The sequence below is a fragment of the Miscanthus floridulus genome, chromosome 17 (assembly GCF_019320115.1).
Source record: "Miscanthus floridulus cultivar M001 chromosome 17, ASM1932011v1, whole genome shotgun sequence".
NCBI lineage: Eukaryota > Viridiplantae > Streptophyta > Magnoliopsida > Poales > Poaceae > Miscanthus > Miscanthus floridulus.
In genome coordinates, this window is record NC_089596.1 from 85,950,025 (window position 1) to 85,968,613 (window position 18,589).

Sequence of the window (18,589 nt, forward strand, 5' to 3'; positions counted from 1 at the left end):
GAATAGCACTTCACAGCCGGTTTAAAATACCCCATCACTACTGGATTTTAAACCGGCACAACTGTACCAGCAGTGATGAGGGTAAGCTATCACTGCCGGTTTCTACAAACCGACAGTGTTCTTCAACTTCACTATCGGTTCTTTATACAACCGGTAAAGTTTTGTTCCACCAACACTGCCGGTTCATAAGACCACCCGGTAGAGTTCAGTTCCATCAACACTGTCGGTTTGTGTTTCAACCGGTAGTGTTGTCGTAAGAATCAGTGCCGGTTGTGACAAGAACCGGCAGTGATGGCTTACCCTCATCACTGCCGGTTTGTTGCTAACCGGCAGTGATGTTTATGACAACACTGCCGGTTTTCTGCTAACCGGCAGTGATGTCACGTTCGCATTTTATTGTTTTATAATTTATTTTAATTTATATTTTTTAGTGGAATCGGATTTCACTTTGTATACGCTATGTAGACGATAGGTCCATCAATATTAAACATTACAAATGTTACGGTTACAGTTCAAATGTTCTTATCAAGATCTCGATCCCTCAAAATAAAAAAGAAATGTACTCGGACTTCACAGATTGTGCAATGCTTCTCGGACTTCTTACAATAATCCGACGAGCCGCTCTGGGCCATACTGGTCCTTGAACTTCACGGATTGTGCAATGGAAAATACTCCATCTTTTTCCAATACCTCGGCTAAGATGAATTTTGCCAGCTCCGATTGCAGCGCGACGATCTCTATGTCTAACAACTTTTCATGGTTATATTTCTTACGCTATCGTTCAAAAAAGATGATATCCAAAGAGGAATCAGTAAATCATTTTGTTAAATGATTAACAAACATAAATGAAATGAGGATTATACACATCAACTTATCGGCTTCTTTCGATTTCCTGCCGATGTATCGAAGCATTGTCCACATTACATAAAACCCGCATTCATTGTTTCTCGCCGACTGTTTTACGTACTTCTCCTCCATTTTCGACAACCTTGAATGTGACCTGCGTCCCACCGATATGTCTTCTTCGGACACTGAGCAACATTAAATAGAGAAACATTAGAAAGCAGTATGTGTGATTAGAAAATAATATGTTATTAGGATCTCTTACTAATTCAACACTGCCACCGGTGCATCCAGATGATGAAATTATTTTTTCTTCGAGTCCCACACCTCGATCAGATTTTTGGCAAGATTAACACAAATAAAGACAAAATGGTTGCTGCAATCACATAATCCTAATTATCGAATAATCTTAACAAAAAAGAAGCATAAAATTAAAAGCCGAGAACACATACTCGTAGTTGTAGGCTAGAAGTATGTGGGTTTTGTTCTTCATCTTGAATTCATCGAAAACAGCAATCAATCTCTAGTTTCAGGTCTTCCACGTCACATCTATGGAGGCCTAGACATGTCTTCTCATTGACTCGCAAGGGGTCCAAGAAGCCTATGTTATCCTATTTGCTTTTTAGAATGCAAAATTTTGCTATACACCTACATAAAATCATGGAAAAGTGCTCAAAAGTTAACAATTTGTGTCCCGAGAGAGTAGTTAATTGTAATATCGTGTGTGTAGGGTACTTACATAGTCCACAACATCAACATTTGTGTATCGAGGAGCATTTCTGGAATAGCTAGAACAAGCACTCCCTACTCAACATCGAACTTCTCTTCTTCAGGATAATGAAAAACATATGTGGCGAACTGGATAATAACCTCAAAACCAAAGTCCTCTGTCTCTGTTGCTGGAGCCATGTAATATTCATGCAACTGGCGCATATATGTTGTCAAATTTTTATACTCGTGATCGGGAACCAAAAGATTGCCCCTTTCATACTTTATTGCCGGTGTTCCCGTCCCTTGTACATCATAATAGATGTTCGCAGGCCTCTTCCATGGTTAATTCAGGGTTGTCTTCGATGAACTTCTGTATCTTCCTTAAATCTTCATTGTGTATTTCATCGGCTCTTGTTGTAGCGTACTGATTCTATGTTTGCCTTTCGAATTCGGACTTCAACAAAACAGAGGCAGTGAGGCACAAAGATTGAAGAAACTAATATAATCTTCCTTCGAGATGTGTGCTGTAAATTTTCCTTCCATCAAGTTTGTAACGCTGCCACTGAACGACCTTTTTCTTTTTGTTGGTCCACTTTGGGAGCATTAGCGACCGAATCTAAGGACCTTTTCTGCGACTGCGAGGACGCCTTTGATCTTGTTTTGGCTGAGGTGGAGGAGGAGGATGACGACTGAGAATTCTGTTTTCCCGGGGCTGATGAAGATGGAGGAGGAGGAGGAGTCTTCTCTTTTCTCGGGGCTGATGAAGATGGAGTCGGACGAGGAGGAATAGAAGGAGACCTCTGTCTTCTCGGGGGTGATGGCACGGAATGAGGAGGGGAGTGATCTCTGTTAGGAGATGATGAATGATCATCGTGGGTTGGCGAAGACTCACAGTCGTCCTCATCATCAGAGGACAATTGGTGGTCAAGCTTAATGAAGCGCTTGCGCCAGGCCACTTGAGAGCCCTTGTTATGACCAAGTTTTGGCCTGTCTTCCGCTACGGGGTACTCAATGTGTATCTTGTTATACTTCTTATCAAGTATTCTGTCAATGGTGACACGAGCGTACCCTTGTAGAATTGGGCAGCCATTAATGGTCCCGTCTCCCGCAGGCCAGGCCTGGCCGAGCGCCACCTTGTCCTTTGTGCGTTCCTAACGGATGTACAACTTGACATTACGGGTTCAGTGATGCCGTCCACCGGATGAGGCACATTCACATCTTCTTCATCGAGCGGGGGTCGATCCGTAGCTGCTGTGACCCCTAAACTGTGGGCTAAAGGCAGTAGAAGTAGGGTTTTGTGGTACTCCTGACCCCTTGGACAGCAAAATTTGCTGGACTCGTGCTTCAACAGTTGCCTCAATCCAGTGCGTCCATTCTTTCTTCCATCTCTTTTAGTTGCCTCAAATACTCTGCCTCCTGATCCGCTCTACCCCTCGAGCGGCTCCGGTAAGTGTTAGATTCTTGGGGGAATGCTAGTTTCCAAGGAAAAACACTGGTTCCTCTAGTGCGACCAGGGTGCTCCTGGGTTCCGAGTGCTTGGGTGAGCACGTCTTTCTCCCTATTAGAAGTGCGAGTCCCTTGCCTCACCTCCTTAGTTACCTAGGAGATCCTCTGGATGAGTTCGCTCATGGGTTGATTTGTGGAGCTAAAGCTCCCATCCTCTGCGTGGTGTACATTCCTCCCCATAAAGTATATTACCGATCTTGGCTCCCAATCGGCGGTCTCAACCTGAATGCCTTCCTCAGCAAGGCGATCCATCTTTTCAAGTTCTACTTCAAATTCTGGCATCTTTTTGGTGTAGCCACGAGAGCTGAGATGATGAGGATTCGTCGCTTTCTGCGAGTTCTCCTTATTCTTCCTGCTCAGTTCTAAGTACTCCTCGGATAACCTGTATTCCTTGAAATCCTACCAGAAGTCATTCTGCTTGCTAAACTATCCACCATCGAAATATGGCGCTTTATTTTAGAGGACAAAATTCTTGTACAATGTCCCCTTGAAATTCTTGAAGCATGTCCCTATGATTTCTTTTGCTTTTTTCTTGACTAACTCCTTTTTGTACTCCATTGGAAAAGTGAAATACTCTGGGATCTTGATATCCCATATGTAATCCTTCTCACTTTTGGGAACCCTCCATGGGTCATCATCTTTCCCAATCCACTTCATGTACCTAATCGAGATGAAGTCCCTAACAAGTACCCCAAGGATAGTCTTGTATTTGGTCAAAGCTATAGGCGGTGAGTGGATCCCCGAAATTCATCGAACTCAGTAATGTGCCAGTGTGCATTCCTACCAACAGGAATCTTTGACACTGCCTCACTTGGATCTAGGCCTTCCTGCTACCTGAAACCCTCTAGCTCCTCGGCAGGTGGAGGCTCCTGCTAGAGACACCAAGTAAGCTATGACCCTCTCAATTGATTAGCAGTGTGGCTACATAGTCACATGATACCAAAGTTACCTAGCCATCTTGGTCATTTTGACCCAGATCGAGCAGGCCAGACAGGGTCCATGGCTGCTCGTTCTCACCAGTCCTGATTGACACCATCACCGTTTGTCGGATCATACGGCTCTCCTATCCCAGCGATATCAGCCACTTCTTAGTTGCCGATCTGTTCTTCGGCGACAGGGGTAACAGGCGACGATGAGTCATGGCTAGTGACACGATCATGGTTAGTTTTGGATGCGGACAACTACTAATAGCATATGTTCATATTATATATATAATATATTTAATGCAAAGTCTAATAATAAGTCCACATACAACAAAGTCAAATAATAGCATATGTTCACCTAGAACAAATTCATTGTTTGATTGACCACATACAACAAAGTCCACCTACTATTCTATGAAACTAAGCCTACATCAACTTCTAAATAAGAAAAGCAATGACCATAGCCATAAATAAAAGCATGACATCTTTCCAAGATCAAGGAGCAATTATCCTAATCTTCACATCTTTGGCGGGTGGCTTCTCTTCAATCTCTAGTGCCAGCAGATGGCCATGGTTTGCATTCATTGGACCATAGTAGGCCGATTGCCCATGGTTTGCAAGGTAGGACCGGAATGACTATAGTAGGCCCCTCAAAGCTTCAGCTTCTGTGTTGTACTTTTTGTGCAAATTACTAGGGTAGCGATTGACTTGAGCATAGCAATCTTCCTAGGTTCGATAAATCCTAGGCATGTGACCAACATGCACTATATACCATGCCATGGTTGCCTATACATTTAAGTAAATTAGGCATGTGGTAAGTGGTAATGGTAACTCACTGAACAAGAGTTATTATTCAAGTTATATGGCCAAACTAAATCTATTTAATGTTCTTTATCCTTGACATGATAAAAAATTACCTCAATAATGGGACTGTTTATTATTCGTAGATCAATGTAGGTTTAGTAATCATACTTGCTAGCATGCAGCATCATATGTCATTGGTTAATAGTTAGCAATAGGGGTGCTCATGTGAATTTCTCAAGTAAGCAAGCATACTTTACTTTGGACAGGCATGGACACCCTAGCCTATAACAAACAAAACATTGAAGTAGGTTGCTAGGAATGCAAATAAAAGCATGTTACTCATCCTCCAAGCAATCCTAGGTTACATTTCAAATGAAAATTTTGCAGGGCTACAAAGTCTATTTTACTAAATCACATAATGTCACATGAAATACTCACTTTGCAAACCACTGTGATAGAAACGTATTAAAGACTAGGAACATCAAAATAAAATAGAAAGCTCCAAGCATAAACTGGTGAACAGATGTAGTTTTACAGAGCAACCAATGCACACATCATATCCTAATAGTAACTATGTGAATATGGGGAATGGTACAAGGAAGTTCTAGATATGGAAACTATTTTCGTACATCAAAAAGGGAGTTCTAGATCTTAAAGTAAAAGCACCTCAAAGTAATAAGGAACAAATCTCTACTAGTGACACTTAATTCGAATCTACACTACTCTTGTTCCTTGTTTACAAATTAGAACCATTGATTTTGCCTTAGTATTCACAAACTTCACATTTGGTTGGTTGCTAAAGCATAGGTTCTTCTATTAGACCAGATCCTCAGCAAGCATGAGGTAATTTAATGTGTGTTCAACATGAACAAATCCTCCAGATAAATTGAAACATATTTGAATAACTATAACCTCACTTGCTGTCCCTGTTTAGGTCTGAATTGTTGTGTTGACAAACATAGCACACAACCTCCTTTCAAAATTTACTTCTTTAGATTTCTAACAATAGGGAGGCAAACCCTTGTCCATAACCTAGCAGTACACGAATAGCCAAGAAACATAATCACATACTGTCACTTAATGTAGACATAAGTCAACTTTTTTCTTCTTAGAAGTGAATTGGTAAAAATGTGTTACACAAACGTCCCCCCAAAATAAGTATTACTGGATTCAAGTAAGCAGCAACACCTCTACTGATTCACAACAACACCTCTACTGATTCAAGTAAGCAGCAACACCGTGAGATATTTCATCAGACACATAGCGGGTAGTGAGCCACGCACTCACCGTGGGGGTGGGAAAGCAGCTGTCTAGCGCGCTCCTGAAGGCCTCGGTGGTGGGAGTGCAGGCGTGGAGGAGGAGGGGCACGGCCGACGTCGTGGACGAGGAACGAGGGCACGGACGGCAGCGGTGCTCCTAGCTTGGGGTGGTGGACGGCACGTGGCGGTGCTCCTGGCGTGGGGTGGTGGACGGCGTGGGGTGGTGCTCCAGCGCGGGGTGGTGCTCCGGCGGCATGGGGGGAGGGGTTGGCGCGAGGGTTGAAATGAATTTGGATAATTTCAACCTGATGCCTCTTTTATACCAGTAGCTCTTCACTGTCGGTTCTAATTATAAATCGACAGTGATAGAGGTACATCACTGTCGGGTCGTTCCCCAAACTGACAGTGATGAGGGTACATCACTGTCGGGTCATTCCCCAAACTGGCAGTGATGTGGTGTAGCAGTTAGGTGTTAAGTAGGATAACTTTTTATTTTCTTTCGAATTCCTCTGACTGGCTCAACGGTTAAGACCCCTCAACTTAGCCCCCGAGACCCGTGTTCAAGTCCCAGGCGGCCTAAATTTTTTTGTTCAATTTTATAAATTATTAAATGACTTCAGGAAATGGCTCATCACTGCCGGTTGTAAGTCTAAACCGATAGTGATGAATAAATATTACTGTTGGGCCATTCTTTAAACCGGCAGTGATTGCGGTGTAGCAGTTACAACATAAATAAGTTATCTTTTCCATTCCTTTCGAATACCTCCGACTGGCTCAACGGTTAAGACCCCGCAACATAGCCCCTAAGACCCGTGTTCGAATCCCTAGGAGGCCCAATTTTTTGGTTTAATTTTATAATTTATTAAGCAGCCTAAAGGTCAAAAGAAAAAATAAATAAACCCTAGCACATATCCTATACTAGCGTAGCAGGTTAAGTCTCTGAACTCTGCAGCCCGAGACCCAAGCTCGAACCCGAGGGCTGGCATAATTTTTTTTAATTTTTTATATATCACTACCGGTTTTCAAAATAAACCGACAGTGACAACCAGCATCACTGTCAGTTTATTCTCATCAATGCCGGTTTTTTTTAAATCGACAGTGATGCTTATATATATTAAAATTTTTCTATTATATACTGAATAAATAGAAGCATATGTATTCCTATGTCGAAATGGCTTGAAATTTTTTTCGCAAACTTGTACACCCAAATTAAGATCCCACACAGGATATTAGGTTTTTCTGATCAGGTTTTTTATTTATTATATTTTTCTCTGTGCCGAATGAGACAAAAGAGGGTGAATTTCATCTTGGAACCAATAGATTTTTTTCATTCACCTCCACAAAATTCTTATCCCTAGGGCACATTAGAGCCTATGTAAAAGTTTGGCACCATTCTAGATCTTTTCGTGGGTAGACTCAGTTCAACCTATAATTAAACGACGTTGTCGCGCGGATATTCAATTAAACCTCAGAAAGTAGCAAACCATCTTCGGAAAATCCCAAACTTGGTGTTTCCTTCACACGTGGCACATGCAAGCCTGAGAAAAAGTTTGAGACAAATACGACACCGGAATACCTATAAACCATAGAAACCTTGATAACCTATGTTATATAGTCATGGTTCGATGAAAAGACATATGTACCTCTGTGAAACTTGTATACTTCACCTATGTTGAAATGACTTGAAATTTTTTTGGCAAGCATGTACACCCAAATTAAGACCCCACACAGGATCTGAGATTTTTCTGATAAGTGTGTTTATTTATTATATTTTTCTCTGTGCTGAATGAGACAAAAGAGGGTGAATTTCATCTTGGACCCAATAGATTTTTTATCCACCTCTACAAAATTCTTATCCTCTAGGGCATATTAGAGCCTATGTAAAAGTTTGGCACCATTCTAGATCTTTTCATGGGTAGACTCAGTTCAACCTATAATTAAATGGTGTCGTCGCGCGGAAATTTAATTAAACCTCAGAAAGTAGCAAATCATCTCCGGAAAATTCCAAACTTGGTGTTCCTTCACACATGGCACGTGCAAGCCTAAGAAAAATTTTGAGACGAATACGACACCGGAATGCCTATGAACCACATAAACCTTGATAACCTATGTGTATAGTCATGGTTCGATGAAAAGACACATGTACCTCTGTGAAGCATGTATACTCCACCTATGTCGAAATGGCTTGAAATTTTTTTGACAAGAATGTACACCCAAATTAAGACCCCACACAGGATATGAGGTTTTTCTGATCAGTTTTTTATTTATTATATTTTCTCTGTGCCGAATGAGACAAAAGAGGGTGAATTTCATCTTGGACCCAATAGATTTTTTCATCCACCTCCACAAATTTCTTATACCTAGGGCACATTAGAGCCTAGTGTAAAGTTTGGCACCATTCCGGATCTTTTCGTGGGTAGACTCAGTTCAACCTATAATTAAACGGTGTCATCGTGCGAAAATTCAATTAAACCTCAAAAAGTAGCAAACCATCTCTGGAAAAATCCCGAACTTGGTGTTTTCCTTCACACGTAGCATGTGCAAGCCTAAGAAAAAGTTTGAGACGAATACAACATCGGAATACCTATGAACCACATAAACCTTGATAACCTATGTGTATAGTCATGGTTCGATGAAAAGGCACATGTACCTCTATGAAGCATGTATGCTCCGCTTATGTCGAAATGGCTTGAAATTTTTTTGGTAAGCATGTACACCCTAAATTAAGACCCCACACAGGAATCTGAGGTTTTTCTGAATCAGTTTTTTTATTATATTTTTCTCTATGCCGAATGAGACAAAATAGGGTGAATTTCATCTTGGACCCAATAGATTTTTTCATCCACCTCCACAAAATTCTTATCCCTAGGGCGCATTAGAGCCTGTGTAAAAGTTTGGCACCATTCTGGAATCTTTTCGTGGGTAGACTCAGTTCAACCTATAATTAAACAGTGTCGTCGTGCGGATATTCAATTAAACCTCAAAAAGTAGCAAACCATCTTCGAAAAATCCTAAACTAGGTGTTTCCTTCACACGTGGCACGTGCAAGCCTAAGAAAAAGTTTGAGATGAATACGACACCAGAATGTATATTTCTAGTTGCCCAACAAATGTTACACGAATTACATGCATGACAATAATTAAACACACAAAGCCGTACAAATTAAAATTAGAACCCAATTAAACTACGACCTTGAAAACAACCTAATAAACATTAATTACTATCAGAATCACTGACAGGTTCGATCGGGCCACGCACACTAACATGCCTCTGTAGCCATATATAGTAATTGATGTCATAGGATTATGTATCCGCTTGTATCGATGAAGTCCAATACCCGTATGAGTGCACTCTCTCGTGCCTCACAATACCGAAAGAAGTGGTCGACCATAGATGTAACCTACTGAACTGACCACTACCCCTTGTTAGTAATCCTTATGCAGTACTGGCGTCCTTCTATAGTGAGCTGGCCGAGGTTACCATTGCTAGAAGTCCCAATCGTACCCAAGTTGCTCCGTAGCTTGGTCTAGAACAGCCCACAAGCCACATGCAGCATAGGTAAGGTCCTAGAGCGCAATCTGCTTGCGGAAGAAAAAGAAAAAAAATTAGAGAATGTTATTACAATAATAAACAACAAATAACCATGAACTCAGGTATAAGTGACCATTTTACCACATCCGCACGGTTGTAGGCTCGCAAATCATTCGCTTGCTTGCGGGACTGAGGATATCACCAACATTCAAAGCAAGTGCCTTGAAGTGCTGAGAAATCATGCACATCATAGCAAACACATCGAAGTGCCTCTAAATAGATGCGCACGGCACTGAATTAGGCGCTTATCATGTCCGGGCTCTATCTTTCCATCTCGTGGATATGGTTCCGATGATTTGCACCCCTCAAAGAGATGGAAAAACTAAGTTCACACGTCCATAGCCGACCACTTGCATTAGATGCCGTGTTCTCGACGATGTCTGAGATAAAGAACCAGCTAAGTGCTATTCGTAGTCAATCTATTGGGGATATAGTCTACTGACATATATGTATGCAACAATGATATTAAACTAATTACACTTATTTGTTAGCATAAAAAACAAAAGATGTTGGAAAATATTTCATACAATAGCTAGAACAGGGAACCGTGGAATGGCCACATTAGGAGCGAATGGCTCATCACTAGGGTGGAAACCTGGTTCTTGTGGTAGGGGGAGGTCCATTGTTCATACCACCTGATCGATAAAATGCCAAAAAATATGAACATAAAATATATGCACAAAAAATTCTTCCAAGTAAAATGTGGCAACATAATTAATATAGATCGAATGCAAGGAATAAGAATATATATAAATGTAGAATGCAAAGAAACATGAATATAAATATAGATCAAATGAATATAGATAGAATATTGGAGAAGACAACATATCAATACCACTAAAAAATGCAAGAGCCATGACCAAATCACGTAGAGAGAGTGTGTATTTCTTGAGAAGTGAGAGTGAAACATGAGAAATGAGACTGTGAGAGTTCGTGGGTGGGTGGGATCGATGTATGTGGCTGGCGGTTTGTTTTATATAGGGGGCATGGACATCACTGCCAGGTTTTTAAGTAGAACCGACAGTGAAAGTTAATATCACTGCCGGTTTTTAAATAGAACCGATAGTGAAAGTTAATATCACTGCCAGTTTGTAAGTAGAACCGACAGTGAAGGTGCATATATGTAAAGGATATATTTATTTAGATAGTACAATGGAAAAGTTTTAACAACAACGATATATTTATTTAGATAGCAATGAAATACATCAAAAAATAACAAAAATATTAGAAATAAATTATATATACGATAACAAAGACCTTACACTAAAATTACATATACGATAACTAAAGACCTATTTGCATATAGGTCAATGTGTATCAACACATTATAATGTAACCACCTCAGTAGCATTCTTCTAGCACCAACTAGGGGCAAACAGCAACACCGAGGTGGTCTACGAGCTATACCGGTTGGAGATGGCAAGGTGGCATCGATGAATCCGCCTTGTCTGTACGTGGCCTTTTTCTAGATGCGCACCGCAGTGGATGGTTCTATGAACCTCGTGGCATCTCTAATCTTTGGCGTTGCTCTATCTTCAGTAGCATTCTTCTAGTACCTCTTGTGTGCACCATTTTGGTGGACTATGACGCATAACGATATCTGTGGTTTGTTATGAGAGAAAAACATTGTATCATGGCTGATAAGGCCTGGTTGAAACCAACATGCATGGAGAGGCTAGCTCCTGGCCGAGGGCCATTTTATAGGGGGCTAACATTCATGGTACATTTTTGTTTCTGAACTAAAGTTGTCGGGGCAGGTGAGAGCAGTTTTCCTACTGTTGTGGTCAGTGGGAGCATTGTTGGCATGTGAGGAGCATCTACACATCACTGTAGGTTTTAGTTTAAAAACCGATAGTGAATGGGGCCTTTTGTGTAGGTTTGAGCAACCGACTATGATAGAAACTATCACTGCCGGTTTTAAAACCAAAACCGGTAGTGAAGGGCCCTACCGCCATCGCAACCTTTTAGTAAAAAATATAAAAAAATGACTATCGGTTTCGAGCCTGCCATCGCGCACTATCACTGCCAGTTTTTAAACCAAAACTGGCAGTGAAGGGCCCTACCACCATCGCAGCCCTTTAGTAAAAAATATTAAAAAAATCACTGTCTCGCAGCCTTTTATAAAAAATATATAAAAAAATTCCCGAGCCTAGGATTCGAACCCATGTCTCAGGGTTCTTCCCTCGTGATGAGATTCTAGAACTCTGACCCTTTTGATGTCCAGATAATATGTGCAGAACTCAATGGCTTCCTCCATTGACCATCCTTCAACCATGCCCCCTTCTAGCCTGAATCTATTCCTAACATACCTCCTAAAAACTTTCATCAATCTTTCAAAAGGGAACATCTAATGCAGGTACATTGGGCCAAGGGCTCTAATTTTGTCAACAAGATGAATGAGCAGATGCAATGAGATATCAAAGTAAGTCGGCGGGAAATGCATCTCAAGCCTAACGAGAGTTTTGGCTATGTCCCGCTATAGCTACTATAGCGTGGACACATCAATGACCTTTTTTGAGATCGCATTGAAGAACGAGCAAAGCTTTATGATTGGGGCGTGGACCTTTGGGGGGGGATACCACGTAGGGCAACAGGGAGCAGCTGAGTCATAATGACATGATAGTCATGGGCCTTCATAGGGCCATAGTTGAACTTGAGTTCTCTCATGTTCACTAGCCTCTTTAGGTTCACACAGTAGCCCAGTCGGGACTTTGAGTTCATTGAAGAAAGAAATAAGCGCATGCTTTTCTTCCTTCTTCAATGTCCATGACGCAACCAGAAGTTCAAACTGGCCATTCTCTAGCTCCATGGGATGCAGCTCCTTCCTGATTCCCATGTGTTGCATGTCTAGGCGTGTGGCTAGTGAATCCTTCGATGTCCCCCTGGTGTCCATCAAGGTGTTTAGAGTGTTAGCACACACATTTTTAGTGATGTGCACGTGATCAAGACAGTGGTGTACACTCAGAAATAACCAGTAAGGTAGTTTCCAGAAAACCAATTTTTTCTTCCAAATGCACCCATCAGGCGCTGCTACTGCATTGTCCCCCTTCCCAAGGACAACCTCCAGTTTGTTGAGTTCTCGAAGTATCGCAGGCCCGTCTTGATATTTTGGAGCTAAGCGTTTCTCAATAGTACCATTGAAATCTTTTCTGTTCCTATGGTAAGGGTGATCCTTAGGTAGGAACCTACGGTGTCCCATATAAACTATCTTTGAGTTATTTGGTAGATTTACCGCATCGGTGTCATCCAAGCACTCGACACATCCTAGTATAGTCTTTTGTCTTCTCTTCGGACAACGAACCTCGACCTGATAGGTTGGTGATTGTAGCGATAAGTACTCCCTTGATCGTGACATGTTCCTTTTTGTACTCATCCCAAACATCCGACACACCCTTTTCAAACATCTCTACTAGTTCATCAATCACTGGTTCCAGAAACACATCAATGTCATTCCTAGGTTGTCTTGGCCCTTGGATCGGTAGTGGCATCTGGATGTACGACCGCTTCATATAGACCCAAGGTGGAAGGTTGTATATACAGAGCGTCACTGGCCAGGTGCTATGATTGCTTCTAACCTGGTCGAAAGGATTCATCCCATCTGTGCTCAAAGCAAACCAAAGGTGCCTTACCTCTCCACCAATGTCCTTATAGAACATAGTATTGATAGTCCTCCAGTCATGCCCATCGGTGGGGTGCCTCATCATTGTATCTTTCTTACGCTCTTTGCCATGCCAGCGCAACAGCTTGGCTGACTTTGCACATGCAAACAACCTATGCACCCGAGGAGCTATAGGGAAATACCAAACGACCTTTACGGGACCTCCTCTAGTCTTGGTACCCTCATCTGATAGCCCTTCCTTGTACCGTAGTCCATAGAGCTTCACACTTGGGGCACTTGTCGAAGTCTTTGTATTTTTCTTCATAGTACAATATGCAATCATTGGAGCACGTGTGGATTTTTTCAACCTCAAGGCCGATGGGGCAGATCATTTGCTTGGCCAAGTATGTCTTTTCTGGTAACTCATTTTTTTCTGGAAGCATTTTCCTTATTATACCTAACAACTGATCGAAGCCTTTATCGCTCAATCCATTTGTTGATTTGAACTCTAACATTATGATGTCGGCTTCCAGTTTGCTCATTGAACAATTTCTATATAATGGTGTTTTGCCATCTTGTCTCATTTTCTCTAGCTTTCTCAGCTATCTTTTACTAAGACATCCGGTCTCTACATTATGTAGCAGCTGAGAAATGCCATCGTTATCCTCGGTGTCGTCAGCTAGCGTGTTCCTAAACACATTATTAACTGTGGCCATAGGTTCCGTATTGACACTAGGTTCCTCGTCAGCATCGTGGATGGCTACGTCAGGCATGTCCATATCATCATCGTTTTCCCGCAGAACATTTACACCAACCTCACCATGCATAGTCCATATCGTATAGTTTGGCATGAACCCCCTGGTAATCAAGTGCAATCGTATGGACTCAATTTGATGAAAGTTTCTTTGATTCTTGCAATTTTTGCATAGGCAGAAGACAGGGTTCCCATTCCCAGCATGGGCTTTGACATCGGTGATAAACTGGCTGACGCCATGGATGTACCGCTTGTCTATTCGGGACAAGATGCATTCACTCTCGATCCATCTCTGCATAAAAAAATACTGAGATAGTAATTACAAAGAATTAATAAAAATCGAGCTTCATGAACAACAATTGTAGCTCAAAAGTACCATTTTTGGAAAACATTATTGTACACTAATTATTGAAAAATTGAAATTGATAGCCCCGGCCCTATAAATTGAAAATTATAGTAAAAAATAATTATTACACAATATTGAAGAACAACTATTCTACTCTACTTCTAAGAACTAATTATAGCATCACATACTAACAATGATTATCTTGACCACCATGGAATAATTAGCTAGGAATTTAAATATGTTCATAGACACCAACCGTTTGGATGATGGATTCACCATAATTTGAGCCTTGCACAAATGTCCAATTAAAAAGTGCTCTCTAGAATGGAGAAAGAACTAGAATGAGAATCAAGCAATTTAGCCATAAAAATGAAGCTAATTAAGCAACAAAATTAAAGGAGTGGATGTTTGTTACTAACCTTAAAGCAAAAAGATCAAGCCATTCTTCAAAATCTAAGCGCTAGCTTCATGGTGAAGAGCAGCCGCAACAATGGAGGGAAGGGCCCAAACGCGCGCCTCTATTCTCGGGATGGAAGAGAGGAGGAAGAAGAGGATGGCTGCAGCCTTTTTGTGCTGTAGGCTTATCACCGTCGGTTCTTGGCTAGAACCGACAGTGATAGAGCCAAATCACTGCCGGTTTGTGGCTTGAACTGGCAGTGATAAGTGGCCGCCAAAATGCTGCCAGTTCAAGCCACAAACTGGCAGTGATGTGGTGCTTCACTGCCGGTTTTAGCCCAGCCCCAATTATTTTCTCATTTTTAAGCTCATAACTGACAGTGAAGGTACATCACTGCCGGTTCCCACAAATCCGACAGTGATGAGGCCGGCAGTGATGTCCAAATCTATAGTAGTGTCTAGGTGAGTATCATCATCTTCTGGATTCATGGTCGTGGGCTGATAGGCCTCAGCTCATGAGCAGCTCGCGAGCTGGCTCGAGCTGGCTTGTTAAAACAACGAGCTGGACTTCTAGCTCAGCTCATGAAAAAATAAAACGAGCCGAGCCAAGCCGGACACGAGTCGAGCGAGTTGGCGAGCCATGAGTATTGTGTCCAGCCCTAATCATTGCTGCTGGCCGTGCTTGCCTATTCCCGTCTTGCTCCTGCCATGGAACAATCACATGTCTATTAATTATATTAAATTGTTACTAATTTTTTGTTTACTCCATGGAAAAAAAACTTTACACATATGTTTATTTGTTAATTAAAATTTGACGTTGCAACGATAAATATTTGAATAGTAAAACAAGTATTCATCTCTTTTAATCACATACCTCATGTTTTGGGAATTCTGTGTTATAATTCCTAAGTTCCAAACACCCATATCTATATGTTTCCTGTGTTTTTCCATTCATTTGTTTTCCCATAACACCTACACCTCATTCCTGCATTTTCTTTCTTTCCTCTGTTTTGCATTCCTTTGTTCCAAATAGGCCCTTAGTCCAGTGTGCACTGGACCTGCACTCATTGGATTGGTCTGGTGTGGCCCAGAGAAAAACCCGAGTGTTCAAAGTATGAAAAATATTTGGCACTAAAATTACCGGACGTGCCCGATGTGGCACGTAGCACACACACTGCACAGGATACGGGTTCCAGAGAGGTTGTAAATTGACGCTTTGGGCAGTATACTCATCGGACGTATCCGATGGGTGCACCGCACATGTGAACAATGTCCAATGGCTTGTTTCCTGGCTGTTGGAAAGTAGGCTTTGGGGCGTCCAATGCGCCTGTAGCGGCTGTCTCAAAGGGGTTAACGGTTGGATTTCCTTGGTGGTCTATAAATAGACCTTGTGGTCGGCCTTGGCCACACTCTTAACACCCCCATTCACTTGCATACACCTCTCGAGAGCTGAGATACACACTCCACTCATTTGCAACATTTGGTTCATCAATTGGGTGAGATTGGAGAGCCTCTACTACATTTCCATCGTCGTTCTTGCATCTCGTGGCACTAGTTGGGTGCGTGGGCTGGTGGAGCTCTTGTTACTCTTGGTAATTGCCGTCACCTAGCCGGCTCGGTGATTGAAGGGATCATTGAGCGTCTTTGGTGATTGTTCTTGATTCCAATAATCAAGCAATTGTAAGGGGCTCTTGTACTCGTCCGCATGGGAGATCGCTGTTGGTATTTGTTAACACAAACAGATAAATCCTCAAGCGCAGGGATACTGCTATAGCTTTCACCTAGGAGTATTCCAAGGTTTCGATTTACACAGGGAATGTGAAGTGTACTAGGAAGGATCGATGTCGTCCAAGGATAAATGTTTTTGTCGGTAGAGAGAGGTTTTTAAGGTTCTTCCAAGACAAACTAGATAACCATGGTTCAGGCTTACTAAACTCACTTACTTCGGAGTATCGGTTCCATTTCGATCCTCGAAAAGACTGGGAAGGGGTGATCGGGGTCAGGCCGCCAAAAGCTCTATGAAAACACCAAACCAAACATGGTGGAATACAAAAGCCTGGTCAGAGCTATCACCTCTAGGGCTACCACAACTATCCATGGGTTTGGACGCAAACTCAGGTAAACTCTAGCCTAGACTAGTCCGGATCCTTAGACTAGGGCACTCGGTCGAGCGGAGATCCCGTAAGTAAGGTAAAGTAAGAACTGAATTTAGTTAAATAGAAAGCTTGGAATTACCAAAGTATAACCTGAAATTTACTCAAGGGTTAAGTCAATTTCATAGAGGTACAAAGACAAGGAGGATCCGGCAGACCTGGCTCCTCCTCCGCTCTGTTCCTCACTCTCTCCCTATTTTCTTTTACTATAACTAGGTAGGAGCACCTAGAGGGACACTACTACTAAGAATATGAAGGAATGCTCAAGTGTAGAGGTGTGTTTACAAGTGGAGGAGAGGGTCTCGATCTATTTATAGTGGAGAGGGAAGGGGTGTGCTCTTCTAATTTTAGGCAACCTAGACAGGAACCGACCTAAGCAGGTCGGTGAGCGGCAGAAAATCTCACGGCATGGAACTCTCCACTGCCTCGCTGCATGTTGGCTTTGACTAGCGCCTGCATGGGCCTCTGTAGCCCTGGGCGTTCGGTTCTATCCGATCGGTTCTTCGGTTTTTGTAGAAGTCCGGTTCTCAGAAAACCAGTACCGATTGGTTCTTCAAAAAACATGGAACCAACCAAGTTCGGTATCGGTTCTTTTGGTTCGGTTCCGGGTACAACCGAAAACCTAACAGTACCCAAAATCCATGTAACAGCATGTTCAATAGCAAATTTGGACAGCATTTCAGCAGGATTGCATACAAAACCACAGTGACAAATATAACAGTCCAACAGAGTAACAAATACATAAATAGAGTGCTAACTTCTAAAGCAAGGCACCAGTATTCAGCAAGAGTGCAAGACACTAAGACAACACACTACTACACTATTTTTGGTTCCTCGGTTAGTTCGGTTAACCGAGGGGGGAACTAATTTTACCGAACAAATTTTGGTTCCTCATAAATGAGAACCGAACAGGGAATCGAGACTTCAGTTCTCGGTAAAATTTGCCAGGGCCAGGCCTCTGGCTCGCCACTACCTTGCTGCATGTTGGCTTTGACTAGCGCCTGCATGGGCCTCGTGCATGTTGGCTTTGACTAGTGCCTGCATGGGCTTCTGGCTCGCCACCGCCTCGCTGCATGTTGGCTTTGACTAGCGCCTGCATGGGCCTCTGGCTCGCCACCGCCTCGCTGCATGTTGGCTTTGACTAGCGCCTACATGGGTCTCATGCATGTTGGCTTCGACCGCCTCGCTGCATGAGCTACACGTGCATGACCTGCAGAAGTGTCATTCTTCCATTTCTGTTCATGCGCGTGGTGGTGTGGAGCACTCGGCCCGTTTGAGTTGGCCTTGATCGCTGCTGCCTGCTGTTGGTTGAAATGCATGTCGTGCATTTGGCTTGGCCCCATGGCCTTGCACTGTTCCTGCTTTTGATTTCTTGATCACGTTAACTTCCAATTCTCTATAATTTAGAGAATTTAATATCTTTCCCATCTGTTCTTCAAAATATATGAATGACATATCTATTTCGATCGTCTCGATGAGCTCTTCGTGATGGTGCTCTCCAAATATTTTTTTGAGACTGTTTGTGATGATGACATATTTGTATTATTTCTCAGTCTATTCTCGCCAAACTCGCATATGTTCGTGTAAGTGCTATTTCCTTCATAATTTGGGCATGTCCTGCAAAATACATGGAAACACCAAAACTCAGTAGAATTTATTAGAATTAATCCCTATTACTATGGTTTGTGATTTATTGAATGGATTC